At 41.8% G+C, this 23,648-nt stretch overlaps 25 non-coding genes across 25 annotated transcripts; 16 read left to right on the top strand and 9 right to left on the bottom strand.

Moving 5' to 3' along the window:
- The first annotated feature begins 16,468 nt into the window (after positions 1-16,468).
- Positions 16,469-16,550, top strand: trnal-uag (transfer RNA leucine (anticodon UAG)). The gene has a single exon. It is a non-coding gene; the product is annotated as a tRNA-Leu (tRNA).
- Positions 16,551-16,703: 153 nt separating this feature from the next.
- On the bottom strand, positions 16,704-16,775 carry trnam-cau (transfer RNA methionine (anticodon CAU)). Its single transcript has one exon. It is a non-coding gene; the product is annotated as a tRNA-Met (tRNA).
- Positions 16,776-16,991: 216 nt separating this feature from the next.
- trnal-aag (transfer RNA leucine (anticodon AAG)) lies at positions 16,992-17,073 on the top strand. The gene has a single exon. It is a non-coding gene; the product is annotated as a tRNA-Leu (tRNA).
- A 240-nt stretch (positions 17,074-17,313) lies between these two features.
- trnal-aag (transfer RNA leucine (anticodon AAG)) lies at positions 17,314-17,395 on the top strand. Its single transcript has one exon. It is a non-coding gene; the product is annotated as a tRNA-Leu (tRNA).
- Positions 17,396-17,548: 153 nt separating this feature from the next.
- trnam-cau (transfer RNA methionine (anticodon CAU)) lies at positions 17,549-17,620 on the bottom strand. Its single transcript has one exon. It is a non-coding gene; the product is annotated as a tRNA-Met (tRNA).
- Positions 17,621-17,835: 215 nt separating this feature from the next.
- On the top strand, positions 17,836-17,917 carry trnal-cag (transfer RNA leucine (anticodon CAG)). The gene has a single exon. It is a non-coding gene; the product is annotated as a tRNA-Leu (tRNA).
- Positions 17,918-18,171: 254 nt separating this feature from the next.
- trnal-aag (transfer RNA leucine (anticodon AAG)) lies at positions 18,172-18,253 on the top strand. The gene has a single exon. It is a non-coding gene; the product is annotated as a tRNA-Leu (tRNA).
- A 326-nt stretch (positions 18,254-18,579) lies between these two features.
- Positions 18,580-18,661, top strand: trnal-aag (transfer RNA leucine (anticodon AAG)). The gene has a single exon. It is a non-coding gene; the product is annotated as a tRNA-Leu (tRNA).
- A 153-nt stretch (positions 18,662-18,814) lies between these two features.
- Positions 18,815-18,886, bottom strand: trnam-cau (transfer RNA methionine (anticodon CAU)). Its single transcript has one exon. It is a non-coding gene; the product is annotated as a tRNA-Met (tRNA).
- A 229-nt stretch (positions 18,887-19,115) lies between these two features.
- On the top strand, positions 19,116-19,197 carry trnal-cag (transfer RNA leucine (anticodon CAG)). The gene has a single exon. It is a non-coding gene; the product is annotated as a tRNA-Leu (tRNA).
- A 153-nt stretch (positions 19,198-19,350) lies between these two features.
- On the bottom strand, positions 19,351-19,422 carry trnam-cau (transfer RNA methionine (anticodon CAU)). Its single transcript has one exon. It is a non-coding gene; the product is annotated as a tRNA-Met (tRNA).
- Positions 19,423-19,638: 216 nt separating this feature from the next.
- trnal-aag (transfer RNA leucine (anticodon AAG)) lies at positions 19,639-19,720 on the top strand. The gene has a single exon. It is a non-coding gene; the product is annotated as a tRNA-Leu (tRNA).
- A 240-nt stretch (positions 19,721-19,960) lies between these two features.
- trnal-aag (transfer RNA leucine (anticodon AAG)) lies at positions 19,961-20,042 on the top strand. The gene has a single exon. It is a non-coding gene; the product is annotated as a tRNA-Leu (tRNA).
- Positions 20,043-20,601: 559 nt separating this feature from the next.
- trnal-aag (transfer RNA leucine (anticodon AAG)) lies at positions 20,602-20,683 on the top strand. The gene has a single exon. It is a non-coding gene; the product is annotated as a tRNA-Leu (tRNA).
- A 153-nt stretch (positions 20,684-20,836) lies between these two features.
- On the bottom strand, positions 20,837-20,908 carry trnam-cau (transfer RNA methionine (anticodon CAU)). Its single transcript has one exon. It is a non-coding gene; the product is annotated as a tRNA-Met (tRNA).
- A 216-nt stretch (positions 20,909-21,124) lies between these two features.
- Positions 21,125-21,206, top strand: trnal-aag (transfer RNA leucine (anticodon AAG)). The gene has a single exon. It is a non-coding gene; the product is annotated as a tRNA-Leu (tRNA).
- Positions 21,207-21,359: 153 nt separating this feature from the next.
- trnam-cau (transfer RNA methionine (anticodon CAU)) lies at positions 21,360-21,431 on the bottom strand. The gene has a single exon. It is a non-coding gene; the product is annotated as a tRNA-Met (tRNA).
- A 216-nt stretch (positions 21,432-21,647) lies between these two features.
- Positions 21,648-21,729, top strand: trnal-aag (transfer RNA leucine (anticodon AAG)). Its single transcript has one exon. It is a non-coding gene; the product is annotated as a tRNA-Leu (tRNA).
- A 153-nt stretch (positions 21,730-21,882) lies between these two features.
- On the bottom strand, positions 21,883-21,954 carry trnam-cau (transfer RNA methionine (anticodon CAU)). The gene has a single exon. It is a non-coding gene; the product is annotated as a tRNA-Met (tRNA).
- A 216-nt stretch (positions 21,955-22,170) lies between these two features.
- On the top strand, positions 22,171-22,252 carry trnal-cag (transfer RNA leucine (anticodon CAG)). Its single transcript has one exon. It is a non-coding gene; the product is annotated as a tRNA-Leu (tRNA).
- A 240-nt stretch (positions 22,253-22,492) lies between these two features.
- trnal-aag (transfer RNA leucine (anticodon AAG)) lies at positions 22,493-22,574 on the top strand. Its single transcript has one exon. It is a non-coding gene; the product is annotated as a tRNA-Leu (tRNA).
- A 153-nt stretch (positions 22,575-22,727) lies between these two features.
- trnam-cau (transfer RNA methionine (anticodon CAU)) lies at positions 22,728-22,799 on the bottom strand. Its single transcript has one exon. It is a non-coding gene; the product is annotated as a tRNA-Met (tRNA).
- Positions 22,800-23,014: 215 nt separating this feature from the next.
- trnal-uag (transfer RNA leucine (anticodon UAG)) lies at positions 23,015-23,096 on the top strand. Its single transcript has one exon. It is a non-coding gene; the product is annotated as a tRNA-Leu (tRNA).
- A 240-nt stretch (positions 23,097-23,336) lies between these two features.
- trnal-aag (transfer RNA leucine (anticodon AAG)) lies at positions 23,337-23,418 on the top strand. The gene has a single exon. It is a non-coding gene; the product is annotated as a tRNA-Leu (tRNA).
- Positions 23,419-23,571: 153 nt separating this feature from the next.
- On the bottom strand, positions 23,572-23,643 carry trnam-cau (transfer RNA methionine (anticodon CAU)). The gene has a single exon. It is a non-coding gene; the product is annotated as a tRNA-Met (tRNA).
- Between the last annotated feature and the right edge of the window lie 5 nt (positions 23,644-23,648).

The raw sequence follows: 23,648 nt of genomic DNA, 5'->3' as shown, positions 1-23,648 counted from the left end.
TTAAACCCGTAAAACACAGGACGGGCGTAACCATGCAAGCCACCCACCTTGATGGACGCCACTGAGGAACTTTGAAAAAGCCAAGCGGGGCGAATCAAAACAGACAACAGAGGCTCTTTTCAAGCTTCCTCGCGATTGTTTGCCAGCGGGCTGGCATGACGGAGTGAACGGGGGCCGAGTACAGTTCATGTCAAATCCTGAATATCCAATGAATGTCTCGTGTGGATGAGATAGCCCGCAGCTGTTGTCATGATTGGAGTCCAATGAAAGCGTTCCGGAGTATGTTGTAAACAGATGCTTCAACAAGCTTGGGAAAAAAAATGCTCTTTTACTTTTAATGTCTTTATCCCCTACAGTCCTTAGACCAAAAAAAAAAAACATTGCACTTACAGGAAGGTGAAAATGGAAGTAGGTACGGTCCTTTTATTGGAGCTGTAATAACATGCTTCGAGGAAGTCTCAAAAAGATCCCAGGAGTGTTTTTGTGGCTTTTTTTCCACTCAGTTACACTTTCAAGAGCTCAAGACTGCAACTGTTTTTTTCAGCATGTGTGAGAATTTTATTTTGTTTTAATGCTTCCTCCAAGACACGCTCTTTTCGCGAAACATTGATATCAGTTTCCGGATTATCATACAGCATAGACAGAGCAGCTGCTGTTTTTTTTTTTTGTCATACAAAACTCCACAGTTGTTTGTTTGCTTTTTCAATTGTGGTGGTGGAGTTTGTCTAAATATCTGGACTTATTAGGATTCTTTCCATTTTTGTCTTCCATTGATGTTTGATTGGTTTGAAGTTAGGTCTCTCACATTCTTCCACACCAAACCATGAGTTCTAAGAGTTTGTGACTTCAAATTAGAGTTTGTTTTGATTTGACTTTTGTTTTGTTAAATTTGTTATGTTTGACTCCTTTTCGATACAAATTTGATTGTTGTTGTTGTTTTTTTCTTCAAAAACGGCTTTGTTTTTGTCTACGTTTCAGTAGTTGTAGTGTTACTATATGGAGTGTTTGTCAAGTACAAGATAAATAAAGAAAAGGTCACCATTGTATCTTAAAGTCACAGGACACGGAGACAAACATAATAAATCCACTCTAGTTCACAATACACAATGGAGTGTAAAAAAAAAAAGATTTAGGCAATATAAACCTGCATCCTTTGTTTTAGTTCGCATTAAGAGGCTGTTCAACAGGTTTTGATGCTGCTTGTTAACCGATATCAGCCTAGTTAATACTGCGCAAAAAAGGTGATAGCGCTATATAAATCAATATGTATTGTATTGTATTGTATTGTAATTAAATTTGAAACTATGCTCAGAACGGAATAAAACACCTACACCAAAATGAATCTTCTTCAAAACATTCAATATCTGCTTTGAAGATGACTGGTGAGTCAATCCAAACACACAAATATGTACATTTAATGACTTTCTAAAGAACCCTACCCTCGCATTATGTAACAAGTAAAGTATTGACACCAGCATTAAGTTTTTTTCTTTGTCAAGAAGCATAAGATGTTTTAGATTGATTCAGTGACAATCTGTTTTCAAAAAGCCACTGGAAAAAGTCATACTCGATGAAGAAGCATCTTGGATAAGAAGCGAAACGTCCGACACCTTCAAAAAAAGTACAGATGACGACTGAAGAAACCTTATCATCGATGGACCACTCCTGTATGACTGAGAGCTTACGCAGTCATACTCAATGGTTTCTCGATTTGGTAAAGAAGACTTTGAGGTATAAACATAGTCTCATCGGGATATAATTGGACAGCACAGTATAAAAATATAAGGAGAAGGTCATTCATAAAAGTAGAAAAAAGAAGAGGACCTAGTTTTGATCCTTGAGGAACCCCTCTAAGCTGAATTCATTCATCTAATTCATAGCCTTTAAAAGAAACACATTAAATGTATAAAAATAACAATCAAAGCAAAATAAAGCATGAATAGAACGACCGATAGTATATGCTTGGTCCAACAAATAACAGCCAACAATTTTGTCACGGTTTGCGAGGTGGTGATGGCGGGTTCGGATCCCAAAAAGCAGGCAGGAGGGAGCAGGTGGTTGTTTGACAAATTGTATTAAAATAAAGTCAGCAGGAACAAAATGTAAAACATCAAAATCATCTGAATGGAAAAAATACAAAGTAGCAAAAGAAGACCAAAAGTAAAAGTCCGCCAAGGTTAAACAAACACATACACAATGCATGCAGCAAACAAACAATGAACCGGCACCGGATGGTCGCGCCGGGTGTCCTTTTAAGTGTCAATGATTAAACGACCAGCACCTGCGAGGCTGCAGGCAGGGCTGACGTCGCTACCCGCTGGTCGCCAATCTGATCGGGACGACCAGCACCTGTGCAGGTGTAGGCGGGGCCGACAGCGCCCCCCGTTGGTCGTCAACCAGATCATGACAAATTTCAAATACCTTATTATCTGGAATATAAGGTGCACCTTCAACGAATGATATATTTAAAAACCTTGTCCATACATAAGACACACTGAATTATGAGGCGCATGGTCAGCTTTTGAAAAAAAATCTTTTCTTTTAGGTGCACCTTATTGTGTGAAAATATGGTTTTTTGTAAGATTGATGCTGAAGTTAAGTGTGGAATCTACAGAGGCAGTAACGTGGACGGTTTATTGTCACTTGCATAAGACAAACAGACCATCCCACACACACCTAAAATGCCTTCATTTCTGCATTAAAAAAAACTAAGGTGAATAATGTATGATATCATAAATCCTTTGGGTATTGTGATAAGAAGTATGTGGCAGATGGTTTTCAGATTGAACTGTTTAGTTTACATTTGTGAGAAAAAAAATAAAGCACAATGCCTCTTTTAAACATAACTGACCTGGCACATATTCCATTCTTGCTATATTAATAATGTAAAGGCTTCCAATTAAGAGTGTTCCATTTTAAGAGGTTCCCTAATGGGACTGATAATATGGCATCCCGTCTTTTTAAACACCAAAGAGGTGCCTTAACTCTCTATGAACTGATGTTTTTTATATTCAGTGATACCTCGGCTTACGAACGCTTTAGCTCATGGACCTTTTGTCTTACGAACATTAAATTTGCAACAATATAATCTTGGTTTATAAACTGGTTTTTGGCGGACGAACCAAACCACACAGCGCCACTTAACCTCATGATCGTCACTAAATCGCCATGGTGGGGTGAGGTTCAATATACAGTGAGACCTCAACTTACGAACTTAATTGGTTCCCAGACAGAGTGTGTAAGGCGAAAAGTGTGTATCTAAAAAAAAAAAGGTCCCATGGGGAACCATTAAAATGGGAATAATCCGTTCCCGGGTTTCCATAAAATATACTTTTCAACTAAATAAGCCTTAAAACTACACACAACATACCTTATTCTATGTATAATAAATGTGCTATTGTATTGTAATGAAAGAAATACACTGCATTGTATCATAAAGTCACTTTATTTACATTTGTGATGGTCATTTATGGCTTGATGGAATGGCGTTGGAGGTCGAAGGTCAAAGGGAATTACTGTTTGGAAAGAGAGGCGCATTACATGAGGACTGTAATTAAAGAAATAAACTGTGCTGTAAAATAAAGTTTCATTTACCTTTTTGATGGTCGTTGATGGCTTATGGAAGAAGAGTCACCTTCCATAAGGACTGTTGGTAACTTAACCTCTGGTGCTGTTCGGTCGTGTGCTCCCACCGAAGATCACTCCGCCAGCCATGTTGGGTGTGTATTATGAAAATAGTGCTTATTATAAGGTTTAATTTTCATAAATTTGACGTTTGTAAGATAAGGTGTTTGTAAGTTGAGGTCTCACTGTATATAATAAATGTTTTACAGACGAACTTTTCTTCTTACACACACTTTCTGAGAACCAATTAAGTTCGTAAGCTTATCACTGTAATAGTATTCCCCCACCCCTCTGAAACGAATAGTCTTAAGGGGCTAGCCATGTCATAAAATAAACTCAGTAAACTTGGCAGACATGTGTGTGCAATGGAAATTTATGTACTCTAGGGGTGCCACATATGACCCTAAAAAATTGATTGGCTCACACCCCCTTGAAGGTTTATTGAAAAAAACAAATCCCAGTGTCGTTTTTGAAAGCTTTTTAGTTGATTTATATCACCGACATTTGAGATATTGTTCCATTCACATTTAAAAGCTGGCTTACCAACATGTTTTTTTTTCTTTGTTATTCATAACACAGCTTCATAAATTTAACAGCAGCCCATGACTAAGTTCTCAGCAGGGTCGAATCAACGTGAAGCCAACAATGTATTTGTTAGTTCACTGACTCACCGAAGAACTGTAATTTGTTACTCTTATCACATTTCCTCCATGTCTTTTTTTTTGCTCAGCCTCCTGAATACGTCCCACCATTTTTCCTTTGGATAGATGTACAGTACAGCTGACTCCCATTAAAACTTCCACCAGCACATCAAGATTTTGCCTCTGTGCTGGTTGAGAGGTTTGTTTTCTCCTTTTTTTATGTGGCCAAGGTTAAATCATCCAAAATGTCTGACCCATGCAAACCTTGTTGACCGAGAAGCCACGAATAATGTGTTTTCATCAACACCATCTATTCAAATTCACTCAATTCACTCCCAGCTGAACTTTTGCAGTGGAGGAAAATGTTTCAATCCCTTCGAGAATACCCTTCTGCCATTTAGTCTGTCTCTTGCTACTCAAGACCACCCCCGCACCCCCAAACACTGCTCGCCGTCTAGGAAAGATGTTATAATAACAGTTCCATCGCTCTTGGCTTTTACGGCTCAAATTTCCAAGCAGCATTGGAGCCAGGGCGCCATTTTGATCTGAAGTGTAGAGACATACATGTGTATTCCTTTGACTCATAGTAAAGATGTGTAATATTATGAAAAAATACTTTTTTTGTGTTGATCTGCATGGACTACAGTACAGTTTATTTCTTTAATTACAATACAATAGCACATTTATTATACATAAAATAAGGTATATTTTGTGTAGTTTTGAGGCTCATTTAGTAGAAAATTATGTTTTATGGGGACCTGGAAACGAATTATTCTCATTCTAATGGTTTCCTATGGGAAATTCATGTTTGGAAGACACACTTTTCACCTTACACACACTTTCTGGGAACCAATTAGGTCCGTAAGCTGAGGTAGCACTGTAGTTCGGTTCACGTTTGATCACTTAATGGCAGTATTGGGCTGTCAGGGCCTGCAAGGCTTTCTCTGCTGGCCTAAAAATATCAGAATCACAGAATAATGTGAATTATATTTTGTCTATGAATTTTTATTAAATAATTCCAAATTGTCTTTCAGCTTCCTTTCATTGCTTTTCCCTTCTTGTGCTGCTTACAGATGTGTGTTTTCGTATTTAAGCATTTAACCAATCACATTTCAGCCATCATTTGTTACCAGGGTCAGAAATCCACCTGGACGCCTTCACAATCAGTTCTGCAGGCCCTGTCTCTTAAAAAAGTGTCAATAAAATGGTGACTTGAACCAATCAGATTTCGAGTTGGCAACCCAAGATGTCAGAGTTTTCACAAAGTATGATTGGCTAGTCACATGATTGGCTAGTGACTAGCTAATCATAGAATCACTAGCCGCTAGTGACAAGAGCATAATGGCCAAAGTTAGCACACTGTATCTGTCGTAAGCTGCGTAAGCAAATATATAGTTGTGTAGATTTAATATTGGTTTTGTCAACCCAAAATGGCTGAAGGAGAATACATCGATTTGGTTGCAGATATAGTGCTAAATCCCTTTTCAAGAATAGATGGACATCATTAAGAAAGGTTGGACAGCTCCGAAGTTAGCAAAAATACCAAAAAATATTGCAATTTTATGAGGTTATCATGAATCCACACGTTCATAGTAAAATTCGAACAGTTTAATGACTTAATTTCTTGAATTTCTTCAAGTTATTTTCTGGCTAATGTCACGCTCTAGTGGACGTGTAGTAAATCACACCACACTCTCAGCTGATTTACTCAGACATAGCACTACTGAAGGCCTAGGAGTGACATGCACGGGCCGCCACTCACATATAGAGCAAACAACAAATTAACGAATAACGTTTACACATGTGAAGTAAAAAATAATGACCGTTATTGTGGTTTACATACGACAATTTGAACATTTGGTTCAAACTTTAACAAGCATGATGGAATTTCAGTTTGATTTGCTTTCGTGGGCCAAATAAAATCATGTGGCGGGCCAGATTTGGTCCCCCGGGCCTTAATTTTGACACATGTGCTCTTAATGTTGCCGGTGAGTTTGGCTTTCACCGTGTTCAGCGTGTCCTTACCTGTGCTAAATTTCAAGTTAATGAGCTTCGATATGATTGGCTTGGAATCAAGTCGGCTGTGTTCACTCCCACAACGTTGGAAATAATCCTTTCTGTGCCTTCCTATGATAAAAACCAAAACAAAAACAATTAGGAACACAATTAGCCTGCACTTTGCACTAAAGTATATAAAGTATGTATAAATTATGTGATCCCAGCTATCACCCTACTCTGATAAATTTCACTTTGTCCCATGAACAGTACCATACTTCAGTCACGTCACATCCTGCATGGTTAATGTCTGTTTTTTTTTTCACACAGCGTACACTCACAATGCCTCACATTTCAGTCGGTGGAAAAAAGGCACATCATCATGTGTCCAAGTGTTTAAACAGAAATGGGAAAAGTAAACTAAACAATTTCAGACCGCAGTGGACAGGACTCACCATAAGGCCACAGAAATAGTCCTGGACAAATAAAAAGCCAAGTGGGCGGCTGCTTGGCAGGCACCATAGGAAGTGATTTGCCTGATCTATCAATTCCAAAAGAGGAAATGACACAGCGCGGGCAACCTCAGAGGACGCGAATCCCACAGATTGTAGGGCCGTGTGGATTCAATCCTAAAAGAATTGCTCATACCCGTAGTGTCTCTGCCCGGTTTGCTTTTTGGGGGAAGGCGGTACAAAAATTCATAATCCACATGTGCACCGTTCTCACAGTTTGTGTCTGATGCATGGGCTGTTATTACTGTAAAGTGTGGGCCGAGCAGGAATGTCCATCGGGTGAGGTCAGCAGGGGGAAATATGCATGTGCCACGCACTGCACAAGCAAACCTTCTATCTGAAATATTTCCTGCGCTGAAATGCTCAGTGGACAGGTTTCTATTTCAGAAACATTAAAGTAGACATGTTGTAAATCAGTCAAGGGCAAACAACGGCCCGCGAGCCACATACGGCCCATTCGTTTTTTTAATCCGGCCCGCCGAAGTTGTCCAAATTATAGTAAAAACAGTGTCTGAAAATCATAGCAAAAAGTTAGCGGACAACAGGGCAGACAACTCTGAAAAGTTGCCTGTCCGGCCATCAAGCTGCCTGGCCCATTTTTCACAATTTGAAACACAATAAGAAGAGTAATCACAAAAAACATTGTCACAAAGTATATTTTTTTAATTAAGGCTGTATCTACCACAAATGCTACCTTGCTTAGCTTACGGTAACTATCAGTGGTCGTTTGTCATCATGGTGCACATTGCCATGTTTGCGTTGCGTGGTCTGCTACAAGCCACTAAGCGCCTTTCATAACTCTCAAGTACACTTTACAGTCACGGTATAATGTAAGTTTACGTTTTGTTGCGTCCCAAATTTTGTTAGCTTCTTTTGAATATGTCTTCTGGGCTGAGGTTCTATGTATCTACTTTTGGAAAATGATATGCAAATGAACGACCTTATAACGCTTGGGAAAGTCCGAAGTACGAAGCAGGCTTTTGATTGGCTGCCGTGTCGAGTATGCAAATTTCAACTGCAGGTACCCTATGTCTGTGTGCTTGGCAATGATACACGTGTACTGTTTGCGCCTGAAGGTGAGGGCGTCCGTGGTCAGTTTGTAGAGCACGCGGTCAGGACAATCCATCCATAATTTTGCGGAGCTTAACACAAGTAGATATTATTGAGCTTGATTATTTTGTTGTGTAATAATATGTTTTGAATGTTGAAAGTGATTCCATTTTTCAATAAATGTTGACTTTAACTTTGCACCTTCGATGGAAAGGTATTCAAAACAGACGCAATCTTGATAAATCACAGTGCGCATGTTATTTTAATCCATTTCCATTTCCTTCTCCCAGTACCTGCGAAATAGTATGTAAATGCCACATCTTGCATATTCCCTGAGACAAATTTATTAACTGACAAGGGCTATTTTTCACATTTGAAAGACAGTTAATAAATTGGGTTGTAGTGTTCTTACTGTGCTATGAGGTTTGCACACACTAGATTTAATGCGTTAGTATATCCGGCCCAAACACTCCCTCCAAATGCTCCTGGCCAGGCCCCTCTGTCAAATTTTAGAACCCATTGTGGTCCGCGAGTCAAAAAGTTTGCCCACCCCTCTTGTAAATGCTGCTGATACGTTTGTCTATGACTGCTATCCCATAGTTGATCAGCAGGTTTTATTTTTCTTGACATTACGTTGGGTTGTTGTCACTTCCGGTACAGATTTTACTTTCCACGCTACTTTAAGTTTCATTTCACTGAGAAGATGGCGAGAGTGGACATGCTTTATCGCTGCAGTGTTTAGCAAGGAAAATATAAAAAGGACAAAGCTCAAAACTTCCATTTCGGAGGGAAAGCGGGCAAAGTGGTTTGTACGATTATATTGCATATGTTTTATTTCATTAATGTAAAGTCCAAATGTTTATGTGTAAATAATAGCTATATTTTTATACTTGTTTGTAGTACTACGGTGGTGTGAAATCACATTAAAGAATTAACCATCAGTACAAAGAACCGGAGTCCTGTGTTTTGAATTGAAGCACACATGTTGTGCGTTCTTCTTTCTTACTTTTTTATGTGTACAATTTATAATAGTTCCCAGGTTTGTTCATAATAGTAGGTAACTGACATTCTTCTGTCAAAATGCACAAACGATTAAGAGTTACGGTACACTTCATCTCAGCTGGAAACACTCTGGTTCAAACCACGGAAAGTCATTTGAGCATTTATTTGATCCATGATATGCGGCTGAAAGGCTGCGTACTAGTGTGCTCTTTATTCTGATGAAGTGGGTTTTATTCTCACAAGCAAAACAATTTGGCTCGCATAGAAGACTATTTCCCTCCCTGTGTTGTTTTCCGTCACATCTGCACTAGTAGGACAACTTTGGCATCATATTTGGACAAGGTTTTGGTCCTCTATTCCCCGCCACCAGTGCTCGGCTAAAGCCACGTGATTGGTCAAGAATGCAGCAGTGAGGATCACAAAGGTCAGTAAAACCACTTTATTATACAGTACAGTTTATTTATTTAATTATAATACCATAGCACATTTATTATACATAAAATAAGGTATATTTGGGTAGTTTTAAGGCTTAGAAAATTAGAAAGCAGAAAATTATGTTTTATGGGAACGGATTATTCTCATTTCAATGGGTTCCTATGGAAAATTAATTTTTTGGGATACACACTTTTCGCCTTACACACTCTGTATGGGAACCAATTAAGTTTGTGAGCCAAGTTAAATTTAAAAAAAAAATAAAATGTTAAATTTCTCGAGAGAATAGATAAAAGCGAAGACCATGTGGAATGTATTACTTACACACCCGGTTCCATATTGGCGAAATACCACATTTTATCATCGCAGATTCATGGCACTGACACATCAGCTATTTCAGGTCAGCAAAACACGCATGGTATAATTTGAACATGTCACTAGAGCTTAATTGTCTGCTTTTTTTTGCCACTAAACATAAATTTGCTGTCTGCTTCCTTTAAGCAGCTTTTCTTGAATTTATTGAAACAGGCTGTCAAGCCACATGACAATTAGTCCACTGAAATGCTGGAGTGGGCTGTAATCAACCATGAAAACAAGGCACTGGAGTGCAACATTAAGTATATAATGTGTTGAGGTACAAGAGGCCCAACTTGCAAAGTATTGTATGGGGGTTATAAACTCTCCTCATTTCAAAGTAAGCAGAAGTTTGTAAAAATTGCTTCCAAAATATTCTTACGGTTTATTGCATTCTTAGTTTTAGTTTACTGTCAAACTATACACAAAGCAAAGAACATTACACATTTTGGTACAGTGAGACCTCAAATTACAAACACCTCAACTTACAAACTTTTTGTCTTACAAACGTCAAATTTATGAAAATTAAACGTTATAATAAGCACTATTTTCATAATACACACCCACCACAGCTGGCGGAGTGATCTTCGGCGGAAGCACACGACCGAACAGCACCAGAGGTTAAGTTGCCAACAGTCCTTATGGAAGGTGACTCTTCTTCCATAAGCCATCAACGACCATCAAAAAGGTCAATAAAACTTTATTTTACAGCACAGTTTATTTCTTTAATTACAGTCGTCATGTAATGCGCCTCTTTCCAAACAGCAATTCCCTCTGACCTTCGACCTCCAACACCATTCCATTAGGCCATAAATGACCATCACAAATGTAACTAAAGTGACTTTATGATACAATGCAGTGTATTTCTTTCATTACAATACAATAGCACATTTATTATACATAGAATAAGGTATGTTGTGTGTAGTTTTAAGGCTTATTTAGTTGAAAAGTATATTTTATGGAAACCCGGGAACGGATTATTGCCATTTTAATGGTTTCCTATGGGAAATTGTTTTTTGAGATACACACTTTTCACCTTACAACCTCTGTCTGGGAACCAATTAAGTTCGTAAGTTGAGGTCTCACTGTATTTACTAGCATTGCATACTTTGCCTCTAAACCCGTGATCTTAATAAGTACACATAAAGGGAAATGACATAGACTACCTAATGTCTGTGTAGGCTCGCAGTCGTACAGAAGTAGTCCATCGAGGAAGTGGTTTCTTCAGCAATCATCTGAATTCATTGTAGGTATCGGACGATGCACTCCTCATCCAAAGAGCTTTGTCATCGAACTAAAGTTTTGCTGGTAACCCTGACCCTATATACCTAATGGACAGAGGTGGCCGTACCAGGCCCCTGCTCTGATAGGTTCCTGTTCTAAGGTTGGGGGAAGCAGTGGACAACTCCCTGAGGCCAATCTGATTACTTCTATTGTTCTATCCCTGGCCCTGATTTCACCTCATTAGTCACGCTGATTACCTCTCCATTCTGATTACCTCTATAGTCCTATCCCTAAATAAGTAATACTGCAGATCTCATAATATTTTTTGCTCATATGATATGAGCACAAAATAGTATGAGATCAAGCGACAATATAGATACAGTGATACCTCGGTTTACGAACCCCTTTGACTTACAAACTTTTTGGTTTACAAACATTAAATTTATGAAAGTTTTACCTTGGCATACGAACTTTACCTTGGTATACGAACTTTTTCGGACACGAAGCTGCCTCAATGAGTGATGTGTCGTTCGCGAACGAGCCTGTTCTTCTAACAACAAAATGGCAGCCGACTGTTTTTGTCCTCTATTCCCCGCCCGCAGTCTTCGGTTAAAGCCACGTGATTGGTCAAGAATGCAGCAGTGAGGGGGGTGGTTTGAACATTAAGGAGACAGGCAGACGACAGTGAGAGTGTTTCAACTTTGATAGTTCAAAGGCAGAGTGTAGGCTGCAAGGTTAAAAGATCGCATCAATCAGGCTCCACAAACAACCCGCACAAGCCATCTGCACACTTGATGCAAACTAGATAAAATTATCACAGAGAAAGCACCTACAAGGGATCAATCCTCAAGATGGTGAAAGAAGAAGTACGTTCCTCATCAAGTGTTTAATGCTGATGAAACCGGCCACTGCATTCCATCAAGCTATCAACGACCATCACAAAGGTAAATAAAACCACTATTATACAGCACAGTTTATTTCTTTAAATATAATACCATAGCACATTTATTATCCATAAAATAAGGTACATTTTGTGTCGTTTTAAGGCTTAGAAAATTAGGAAGTAGAACATTATGTTTTATGGGGACCTGGGAACGGATTATTCTCATTTTAATGGTTTCCTATAGGAAATACATTTTTGGGATACACACTTTTCGCCTTACACACTCTGTCTGGGAACCAATTAAGTTCGTAAGCCAAGGTATCACTGTACTTCAAACTCTATTAAATAAATAAATATATATGCATAATTAAATAAATAAATACATAAATCAATCACTGATTAGGATGCACCAGCATTTAACTTTTTCTTGTAATGCACGAAGTTTTCTTCTTCTGTAAACCACCAGTCGTGCAGATATTGAGAGGTCATTCTACTTAAACAAAAACAATCTGGCTCACTTTTGCACTAGAGGTAGTGAGTATGAAAAATAGAAAAGCCACCACTGAGACGGTCGAAACACAACAAATGATGACATTGGTCATCATTTAATAAGTGCTTCTGCTTCACATTGATGCGTTCAAAATGAAACGATAACATCTACACACACAATCAATCGTAACATATTTATAATGAATGGGGCCAAGTTGCCTCGTGCTTGTTTTGCTAAGTTCCTATTTCCTGACCGTCTGGCACTTTTCTGAAGTTCGCAAAGTGTTTGCAAGGTCCAAGTAAAACAAAGACGACTATAGACCACTGCCTCAGCCCACCATCTCCGCTATCTGCTGATCTCAGCCCAGATCCTGTCCAGACAATACACTGCTTCCCTCCGCTACACCAATGCAAACACTCACCCATTATACGGCGGCAGGGTGCGAAGCTAAGCCATCATAAACAAAATGAAAAAAAAGGAGTAAAAGAAGTGGAAGAGTTTTCTGTTGCCTGCAAACGTTTTTTCAAAAATTCGTGAGAAAGATTTAAAAAGAAAATACTGTCGGCTTTACATGTAGCCTTTTTTTGTGAGAGTAGTTTAGTCTGAGTTCTCCTTGTTGATACTGTGATAGAGCCGACTTGCTTAAGAGGTGAAACTGACTCAAAAGCAACCAACACAAGCCCGTTCCAATTTGGTCTTGTCGTCAGCCTTATCGACCGTTATAACAAAAAAGCTATGGTTATCCTGCAGCAGAGTGGCGCAGAGTGGATCGAAACCATCCTCTACTAATTGCGCTTTGCCGTTGAGTCTTGAAATCTTATGTTAAACAAACACACGGAACCTTATTTATGTGTGTCTCTCCCAAAAGGCCATGAGGGAGTAAAAATGTGGTGACAAGTTGAAGACATTTTGAAGCACCTCTTCATGATGGCTGCCGCAACCCTATTCAGAGTAGTTTTGATAGAGCTTTCATGGTTAAGAGGCAAAGCGGCCTCAAAGGACACCAGCACAGTCCAGTAGCAATTTGGTCTTGCGGTTGACAAAGCAGAGGGCCATCTTGCTGATATCAACAAGATGGTTCTGGATCAGTGGTTCTTAACCTTGTTGGAGGTATTGAACCCCACCAGTTACATTTGTGCATTCACCAAACCCCTCTTGATTTAAAAATAAAATATGATTTTTTTTTTTATATATTCAAGACAGATATGTTTTTTTACTGCTACACAAAATGAACCGTGCATGAACATCACCTTATTCAAAGAACAAAACCAACACAATGCATAAACTTTGCTAACAGGTAAAAATCCAAGAGTAGGTAGAGTGGCCCTTTCATTGAATCTAGCTCTAATCACCTTGAATTCAGCAAGTGTTGTGTTCTTGTATTCCCCGTCTCCATGCAGCTTGAAGAAGTGTTCCTTTAGTTTTCCTTTAGTTTTGCTACAATATGTTGTACATATTCATCCGACCACTTTCTTCTTTTGCCCGACATAGTTAGTATGGATAAAATATAAAAAAAAACGACGTACTACAACGACAGTCACACGTTGATTACTGCTAGCTACTGGCGAGCCTGTTCATTAGTTGTGAATGGGGAAAGAAGCAGCAGTCCAGCTGGCCACTCTTCTTCTCTCTCTTTATTCATTTTTCCGATTTGGTACGCTTCTGACTTTATACTGCCCCCACGATTTCCTGTGGTATTTCTCCGTTTCGTCCGGAGCTCTACCGATTGCTAAACGGACATAACAACGGACAAAACGACCTCTGGGGCCGAACGAAATGTTCCGTTTACGTAATTAAAGGAAGTTTGTCGACGGAGGCTCTGCCAAACCCCTGAGATCGACTCAGCGAACCCCAAGGGTTCGATCAAACCCAGGTACACAACCAGTGTTTACGATATGACCCAGTGGAGTGGTGCAGCGGTAGAGTACTGGGCCCATAAGCCAGACGTCGATGGATTGAAACCATCCTCTGCAAACAGGGCTTTGCCGTTGAGTCTTGAAATCCCATTTTAAGATACACATGGAACACATTTAGGTGTGCCTCTCCCAAAAAACGACAGACCAAATCAATCGTCTATCGTCTCATCAATTCTGTCTCATAGCATTTTAACCTCTCTCAGTTCACTAATCTCTGAAAGGCAAAATAAGTCTTCCTTCCCCCATGTCATTTTTAATCCAAGGTCTCATCGTCCTCTGCCTTGTAAAGCGGTGAGGGTCGCAAAAAAAAGCCTTGGGTGGACTGTAGCAGAGTGGCGCAGTGGTAGCGTGCTGGGCCCATAACCCAGAAGTCGGTGGATCGAAACCATCCTCTGCTATCTTGGCTTTGCAGTTGAGTCTTGAAATTTCATTTTGAGATACACATGGAACACCATGTAAGTGTCCCAAAACCTACAGACCAAATATATAGTATCATTGATTTTGGTGCATAAGATTTTAACCTTTCTCAGTTCACTATCCTCTGAAAGAGAAAAGGAGTCTTCCTTCCCACAAATCATTCTTAATGCAAGGTTTTATCGTCCTCGGCCTTGTCAAATGGTGAGAGTAGAAAAAAAGCTCCCTGGTGACAGTAACAGAGTGGCACAGCGGTAGCGTGCTGGGCCCATAACCCAGAGGTCGGTGGATCGAAACCATCCTCTGCTATTTGGGCTTTGCAGATGAGTCTTGAAATAGATTATGTAACGATCTTATGAATAAGATGGAACGCCATTTACGTGTGTCTCACCCGAAACGCCATCAGGCAATAAAATCCGTTTGACAAATTGATGACATTTTTAAGCACCTCTGCATGAAGGCTGCCGGACCACTATTCAGACTGGTTTTGTCTGATGTGCCCTTGATTTCTGCAATTTGCAGCATATGATCTTTTTATTGAACTCAGCAAAATTATTGAGGTGAATGAAAAGTTTGGAGGAGATGGTAAAGAACAACGAAATTGCAGTGGTGGGATTTGAACCAACGCCTCTGAAGCGACTGGAGCACTAATCCAGCGCTTTTGACCGCTCGGCCACAGTACCTCGGGAACTGAAGATTTGATGTCAAATTGAAGACATTTCGAATCACTGCTGCATGATAGCGACAACACCACTCTTCAGAGTAGTTTTGTCTGATCTCCTCACAATTTTGATGATTCCTGATCCCTTTTAGCAAGAAGAAAACGAAATAACAACAGAAATTGCAAGTGCTACAATTTGCAGCAAATCAGCACTTTCTTGAACTCAACAACATTGTCGAGGTCAACAAGTTTGGAGGTGATGGCAAAGGACAAAGGAATGGCAGTGGTGGGATTTTATGCCACGCCTGCTGACTGGAATCTTAATCCAGCGTTTCAGACCGCTCAGCCACACTACCTTGAAGTAGCTCTTAGTCAGTGATTCTTAATCATGTTGGAGGCACCGAACCCCACTAGTTTTCTTATCTTATCTTATCTTATCTTATCTTATCTTATCTTATCTTATCTTATCTTATCTTATCTTATCTTATCTATATATTTATTTAAAATTTCCAACAAATTTTCAATCCTGAACCTCATATTTAAGGTAGTTTGGTCGAGTGGTCTACATTGCTGGATTTAGGCTCCAGTCTCTCTGGAGGCGTGGGTTCAAATCCCACTACTGCCACTACTTTCCTTTGCCATGTCCCCCAAACTACTCATTGAACTTGACGAATTTGATGAGTTCAAGACCACTGCCATTTCTTTGTCCTTTGCCATTTCTTTGTCCTTTGCCATCTACTCGGAACTTCTCATTGAGCTCAACAAATTTGTTGAGTTGAAATTCACATTAAAAAAGTGATGTTTTCAACCGCAAACCCCAGATAGCAGAGGATGGTTTCCTTCAAATTACACTAATAAATGCGTTTGACCACATTGTGGCTTTTTCCTTCGAAGTTTCACCTCTTAACCAAGTGATGTATTCAGAATGAGACTCAACCGCAAAGGTAGTGTGGCCCAGATAGCAGAGGATGGTTTCGATCCATCGACCTCTGGGTTCAATGGGCCCAGCACGCTACCGCTGCGCGATCCATCGACTCTGCTAAGCACTACCGCTGCCCACTCTGCTAGTTTCCTTCTGGCTATCAGCGGTTGACGAGACCAAATAGGAACTGGCTCGTGCTGGTTCCCTTCGAGGCAGTTTCACCTCTTAACCAAGTAGGCTCTATCACAGTATCAACAAGGGGAGCTCAGAATGTTGGTGTCCAAGCCATCCCACTCTAAATTTAATGAAATATTCCAACAAATTTTCAATCCCAAAGCCTCACTTTAAGGTAGTGTGGCCGAGCGGTCCAAGGCGCTGGATTTAGGCTCCAGTCTCTCAGGAGGCGTGGGTTCAAATCCCACCACTGCCATTTCTTTGTCCTTTGCCATCTACTCGGAACTTCTCATTGAGCTCAACAAATTTGTTGAGTTCAATTAAAAGGCGTTTTCCTTCAAATTACACATAAATGCGTTTCCATGTGTTTTTAAAAATGATGTTTTGAGACTCAACCGCAAAACCCAGATAGCAGAGGATGGTTTCGATCCATCGACCTCTGGGTTATGGGCCCAGCACGCTACCGCTGCGCCACTCTGCTAATACGAGCCCGAGTTTCCTTCTGGCTATCAGCGGTTGACGAGACCAAATAGGAACTGGCTCGTGCTGGTTCCCTTCGAGGCAGTTTCACCTCTTAACCAAGTAGGCTCTATCACAGTATCAACAAGGGGAGCTCAGAATGTTGGTGTCCAAGCCATCCCACTCTAAATTTTATGAAATATTCCAACAAATTTTCAATCCCAAAGCCTCACTTTACGGTAGTGTGGCCGAGCGGTCCAAGGCGCTGGATTAAGGCTCCAGTCTCTCAGGAGGCGTGGGTTCAAATCCCACCACTGCCATTTCTTTGTCCTTTGCCCTCTAATCAGAATGCCATCTAATTTTTTCTTGCTATCAGCGGTTGACGAGACCAAATAGGAACTGGCTCGTGCTGGTTCCCTTCGAGGCAGTTTCACCTCTTAACCAAGTAGGCTCTATCACAGTATCAACAAGGGGAGCTCAGAATGTTGGTGTCTCAGCCATCCCACTCTAAATTTAATGAAATATTCCAACAAAATTTCAATCCCGAAGTGTCACTTTAAGGTAGTGTGGCCGAGCGGTCCAAGGCGCTGGATTAAGGCTCCAGTCTCTCAGGAGGCGTGGGTTCAAATCCCACCACTGCCATTTCTTTGTCCTTTGCCATCTACTCGGAACTTCTCATTGAGCTCAACAAATTAGTTGAGTTCAATTAAAAGGTGTTTTCCTTCAAATTACACATAAATGCGGTTCCATGTGTTTTTAAAAATGATGTTTTGAGACTCAACCGCAAAACCCAGATAGCAGAGGATGGTTTCGATCCATCGACCTCTGGGTTATGGGCCCAGCACGCTACCGCTGCGCCACTCTGCTAATACTAGCTAGAGTTTCCTTCTGGCGATCAGCGGTTGACGAGACCAAATTGGAACTGGCTCGTGCTGGTTCCTTCGAGGCAGTTTCACCTCTTAACCAAGTAGGCTCTATCACAGTATCAACAAGGGGAGCTCAGAATGTTGGTGTCCAAGCCATCCCACTCTAAATTTTATGAAATATTCCAACAAATTTTCAATCCCAAAGCCTCACTTTAAGGTAGTGTGGCCGAGCGGTCCAAGGCGCTGGATTCAGGCTCCAGTCTCTCAGGAGGCGTGGGTTCAAATCCCACCACTGCCATTTCTTTGTCCTTTGCCCTCTAATCAGAATGCCATCTAATTTTTTCTTGCTATCAGCGGTTGACGAGACCAAATAGGAACTGGCTCGTGCTGGTTCCCTTCGAGGCAGTTTCACCTCTTAACCAAGTAGGCTCTATCACAGTATCAACAAGGGGAGCTGAGAAAAAACTACTCTGAATGTTGGTGTCTCAGCCATACCACTCTAAATTGTATTAAATAGTCCAACAAAATTTCAATCCCGAAGTGTCACTTTAAGGTAGTGTGGCCGAGCGGTCCAAGGCGCTGGATTAAGGCTCCAGTCTCTCAGGAGGCGTGGGTTCAAATCCCACCACTGCCATTTCTTTGTCCTTAGCCATCTTCTCGGAATTTTCAGCTCAACAAATTAGCCCTTCAAATTACACATAAATTTCCATGTGTTTTTAAAAGCTATCAGCGATCCATCGTTGGGTTACGAGACCAAATAGAGCCTGAACTGGCTTGCGAGACCAAATAGGAACTGGCTCGTGCTGGTTCCTTCGAGGCAGTTTCACCTCTTAACCAAGTCGGCTCCAGGCTCTATCACAGTATCAACAAGGGGAGCTCAGAATGTTGGTGTCCAAGCCATCCCACTCTAAATTTAATGAAATATTCCAACAAATTTTCAATCCCAAAGCCTCACTTTAAGGTAGTGTGGCCGAGCGGTCCAAGGCGCTGGATTAAGGCTCCAGTCTCTCAGGAGGCGTGGGTTCAAATCCCACCACTGCCATTTCTTTGTCCTTTGCCATCTACTCGGAACTTCTCATTGAGCTCAACAAATTAGTTGAATTCAATTAAAAGGCGTTTTCCTTCAAATTACACATAAATGCGGTTCCATGTGTTTTTAAAAATGATGTTTTGAGACTCAACCGCAAAACCCAGATAGCAGAGGATGGTTTCGATCCATCGACCTCTGGGTTATGGGCCCAGCACGCTACCGCTGCGCCACTCTGCTAATACTAGCTAGAGTTTCCTTCTGGCGATCAGCGGTTGACGAGACCAAATTGGAACTGGCTCGTGCTGGTTCCTTCGAGGCAGTTTCACCTCTTAACCAACTAGGCTCTATCACAGTATCAACAAGGGAAGCTGAGAAAAAACTACTCTGACTGTTGGTGTCTCAGCCATCCCACTCTAAATTGTATTAAATAGTCCAACAAAATTTCAATCCCGAAGTGTCACTTTAAGGTAGTGTGGCCGAGCGGTCCAAGGCGCTGGATTCAGGCTCCAGTCTCTCAGGAGGCGTGGGTTCAAATCCCACCACTGCCATTTCTTTGTCCTTTGCCATCTACTCGGAACTTCTCATTGAGCTCAACAAATTAGTTGAGTTCAATTAAAAGGTGTTTTCCTTCAAATTACACATAAATGCGGTTCCATGTACTTTTAAAAGTGATGTTTTGAGACTCAACCGCAAAACCCAGATAGCAGAGGATGGTTTCGATCCATCGACCTCTGGGTTATGGGCCCAGCACGCTACCGCTGCGCCACTCTGCTAATACGAGCCCGAGTTTCCTTCTGGCTATCAGCGGTTGACGAGACCAAATAGGAACTGGCTCGTGCTGGTTCCCTTCGAGGCAGTTTCACCTCTTAACCAAGTAGGCTCTATCACAGTATCAACAAGGGGAGCTCAGAATGTTGGTGTCCAAGCCATCCCAGTCTAAATTTTATGAAATATTCCAACAAATTTTCAATCCCAAAGCCTCACTTTACGGTAGTGTGGCCGAGCGGTCCAAGGCGCTGGATTAAGGCTCCAGTCTCTCAGGAGGTGTGGGTTCAAATCCCACCACTGCCATTTCTTTGTCCTTTGCCCTCTAATCAGAATGCCATCTAATTTTTTCTTGCTATCAGCGGTTGACGAGACCAAATAGGAACTGGCTCGTGCTGGTTCCCTTCGAGGCAGTTTCACCTCTTAACCAAGTAGGCTCTATCACAGTATCAACAAGGGGAGCTCAGAATGTTGGTGTCCAAGCCATCCCACTCTAAATTTAATGAAATATTCCAACAAATTTTCAATCCCAAAGCCTCACTTTAAGGTAGTGTGGCCGAGCGGTCCAAGGCGCTGGATTAAGGCTCCAGTCTCTCAGGAGGCGTGGGTTCAAATCCCACCACTGCCATTTCTTTGTCCTTTGCCATCGACTCGGAACTTCTCATTGAGCTCAACAAATTAGTTAAGTTCAATTAAAAGGTGTTTTCCTTCAAATTACACATAAATGCGGTTCCATGTGTTTTTAAAAGTGATGTTTTGAGACTCAACCACAAAACCCAGATAGCAGAGGATGGTTTCGATCGATCGACCTCTGGGTTATGGGCCCAGCACGCTACCGCTGCGCCACTCTGCTAATACTAGCCCGAGTTTCCTTCTGGCGATCAGCGGTTGACGAGACCAAATAGGAACTGGCTCGTGCTGGTTCCTTCGAGGCAGTTTCACCTCTTAACCAAGTAGGCTCTATCACAGTATCAACAAGGGGAGCTCAGAATGTTGGTGTCCAAGCCATCAAAATTTTATGAAATATTCCAACAAATTTTCAATCCCAAAGCCTCACTTTACGGTAGTGTGGCCGAGCGGTCCAAGGCGCTGGATTTAGGCTCCAGTCTCTCAGGAGGCCATCCCACTCTAAATTTAAATTTAATGAAATATTCCAACAAATTTTCAATCCCAAAGCCTCACTTTAAGGTAGTGTGGCCGAGCGGTCCAAGGCGCTGGATTAAGGCTCCAGTCTCTCAGGAGGCGTGGGTTCAAATCCCACCACTGCCATTTCTTTGTCCTTTGCCATCTACTCGGAACTTCTCATTGAGCTCAACAAATTTGTTGAGTTCAGTTAAAAGGCGTTTTCCTTCAAATTACACATAAATGCGGTTCCATGTGTTTTTAAAAATGATGTTTTGAGACTCAACCGCAAAACCCAGATAGCAGAGGATGGTTTCGATCCATCGACCTCTGGGTTATGGGCCCAGCACGCTACCGCTGCGCCACTCTGCTAATACTAGCCCGAGTTTCCTTCTGGCGATCAGCGGTTGACGAGACCAAATTGGAACTGGCTCGTGCTGGTTCCCTTCGAGGCAGTTTCACCTCTTAACCAAGTAGGCTCTATCACAGTATCAACAAGGGGAGCTCAGAATGTTGGTGTCCAAGCCATCCCACTCTAAATTTTATGAAATATTCCAACAAATTTTCAATCCCAAAGCCTCACTTTAAGGTAGTGTGGCCGAGCGGTCCAAGGCGCTGGATTAAGGCTCCAGTCTCTCAGGAGGCGTGGGTTCAAATCCCACCACTGCCATTTCTTTGTCCTTTGCCATCTACTCGGAACTTCTCATTGAGCTCAACAAATTTGTTGAGTTCAATTAAAAGGTGTTTTCCTTCAAATTACACATAAATGCGGTTCCATGTGTTTTTAAAAATGATGTTTTGAGACTCAACCGCAAAACCCAGATAGCAGAGGATGGTTTCGATCCATCGACCTCTGGGTTATGGGCCCAGCACGCTACCGCTGCGCCACTCTGCTAATACTAGCCCGACTTTCCTTCTGGCGATCAGCGGTTGACGAGACCAAATAGGAACTGGCTCGTGCTGGTTCCCTTCGAGGCAGTTTCACCTCTTAACCAAGTAGGCTCTATCACAGTATCAACAAGGGGAGCTCAGAATGTTGGTGTCCAAGCCATCCCACTCTAAATTTTATGAAATATTCCAACAAAATTTCAATCCCGAAGTGTCACTTTAAGGTAGTGTGGCCGAGCGGTCCAAGGCGCTGGATTAAGGCTCCAGTCTCTCAGGAGGCGTGGGTTCAAATCCCACCACTGCCATTTCTTTGTCCTTTGCCATCTACTCGGAACTTCTCATTGAGCTCAACAAATTTGTTGAGTTCAATTAAAAGGCGTTTTCCTTCAAATTACACATAAATGCGGTTCCATGTGTTTTTAAAAATGATGTTTTGAGACTCAACCGCAAAACCCAGATAGCAGAGGATGGTTTCGATCCATCGACCTCTGGGTTATGGGCCCAGCACGCTACCGCTGCGCCACTCTGCTAATACTAGCCCGAGTTTCCTTCTGGCGATCAGCGGTTGACGAGACCAAATAGGAACTGGCTCGTGCTGGTTCCCTTCGAGGCAGTTTCACCTCTTAACCAAGTAGGCTCTATCACAGTATCAACAAGGGGAGCTCAGAATGTTGGTGTCCAAGCCATCCCACTCTAAATTTTATGAAATATTCCAACAAAATTTCAATCCCAAAGCCTCACTTTAAGGTAGTGTGGCCGAGCGGTCCAAGGCGCTGGATTCAGGCTCCAGTCTCTCAGAAGGCGTGGGTTCAAATCCCACCACTGCCATTTCTTTGTCCTTCGCCCTCTAATCAGAATGCTCTCTAATTTTTTCTTGCTATCAGCGGTTGACGAGACCAAATAGGAACTGGCTCGTGCTGGTTCCCTTCGAGGCAGTTTCACCTCTTAACCAAGTAGGCTCTATCACAGTATCAACAAGGGGAGCTCAGAATGTTGGTGTCCAAGCCATCCCAGTCTAAATTTTATGAAATATTCCAACAAAATTTCAATCCCGAAGTGTCACTTTAAGGTAGTGTGGCCGAGCGGTCCAAGGCGCTGGATTAAGGCTCCAGTCTCTCAGGAGGCGTGGGTTCAAATCCCACCACTGCCATTTTTTTGTCCTTTGCCATCTACTCGGAACTTCTCATTGAGCTCAACAAATTAGTTGAGTTCAATTAAAAGGTGTTTTCCTTCAAATTACACATAAATGCGGTTCCATGTGTTTTTAAAAATGATGTTTTGAGACTCAACCGCAAAACCCAGATAGCAGAGGATGGTTTCGATCCATCGACCTCTGGGTTATGGGCCCAGCACGCTACCGCTGCGCCACTCTGCTAATACTAGCCCGACTTTCCTTCTGGCGATCAGCGGTTGACGAGACCAAATAGGAACTGGCTCGTGCTGGTTCCTTCGAGGCAGTTTCACCTCTTAACCAAGTAGGCTCTATCACAGTATCAACAAGGGGAGCTCAGAATGTTGGTGTCCAAGCCATCCCACTCTAAATTTTATGAAATATTCCAACAAATTTTCAATCCCAAAGCCTCACTTTACGGTAGTGTGGCCGAGCGGTCCAAGGCGCTGGATTTAGGCTCCAGTCTCTCAGGAGGCGTGGGTTCAAATCCCACCACTGCCATTTCTTTGTCCTTTGCCCTCTAATCAGAATGCTCTCTAATTTTTTCTTGCTATCAGCGGTTGACGAGACCAAATAGGAACTGGCTCGTGCTGGTTCCCTTCGAGGCAGTTTCACCTCTTAACCAAGTAGGCTCTATCACAGTATCAACAAGGGGAGCTCAGAATGTTGGTGTCCAAGCCATCCCACTCTAAATTTAATGAAATATTCCAACACATTTTCAATCCCAAAGCCTCACTTTAAGGTAGTGTGGCCGAGCGGTCCAAGGCGCTGGATTAAGGCTCCAGTCTCTCAGGAGGCGTGGGTTCAAATCCCACCACTGCCATTTCTTTGTCCTTTGCCATCTACTCGGAACTTCTCATTGAGCTCAACAAATTAGTTGAGTTCAATTAAAAGGCGTTTTCCTTCAAATTACACATAAATGCGGTTCCATGTGTTTTTAAAAATGATGTTTTGAGACTCAACCGCAAAACCCAGATAGCAGAGGATGGTTTCGATCCATCGACCTCTGGGTTATGGGCCCAGCACGCTACCGCTGCGCCACTCTGCTAATAC

Source organism: Hippocampus bargibanti, linkage group LG02 (genome assembly GCF_051943395.1).
Source record: "Hippocampus bargibanti isolate YZ-2025 linkage group LG02, ASM5194339v1, whole genome shotgun sequence".
Classification (NCBI taxonomy): domain Eukaryota; kingdom Metazoa; phylum Chordata; class Actinopteri; order Syngnathiformes; family Syngnathidae; genus Hippocampus; species Hippocampus bargibanti.
The sequence above is the reverse complement of the archived record's forward strand: the minus strand, read 5'-3'. Positions and strand labels throughout refer to the sequence as shown.